Source organism: Alligator sinensis, unplaced genomic scaffold, assembly GCF_000455745.1.
Source record: "Alligator sinensis unplaced genomic scaffold, ASM45574v1 scaffold293_1, whole genome shotgun sequence".
In the NCBI taxonomy this organism is placed as follows: Eukaryota; Metazoa; Chordata; order Crocodylia; family Alligatoridae; genus Alligator; species Alligator sinensis.
In genome coordinates, this window is record NW_005842158.1 from 222,440 (window position 1) to 222,671 (window position 232).

At 65.9% G+C, this 232-nt stretch overlaps 1 protein-coding gene across 1 annotated transcript in view; it reads left to right on the forward strand.

Annotated features, from left to right (window-relative positions):
* LOC102376036 (fibrocystin-like) overlaps positions 1 to 232 on the forward strand; it is a gene marked incomplete at its 5' end in the record, with an annotated part of 317,838 nt that overhangs the window by 221,529 nt on the left and 96,077 nt on the right. The window lies entirely within an intron of this gene.

Below are 232 nucleotides of genomic sequence, written 5' to 3' on the forward strand. Positions count from 1 at the left end.
TAAAGGGCGGGAGCTGGGACAGGTGGGGCAGACATGGGGGGGGGACAATGGGGGGGTGCAGGGGGCTCATGGCAGAGCCCCCCAAGCAGCAGGGGGCAGTGGGGGACAGCGGGGATAGCCCCCTGCCAGGCAGCTGCCGGTGAGTCAGGGCTATTTTTTTCAAAGGGCTAGACCTGCAAGAGCAGGCAGGGATGTGCAGGGCCTGGGTGATTCGGAGATTCGGCTGCTGCCG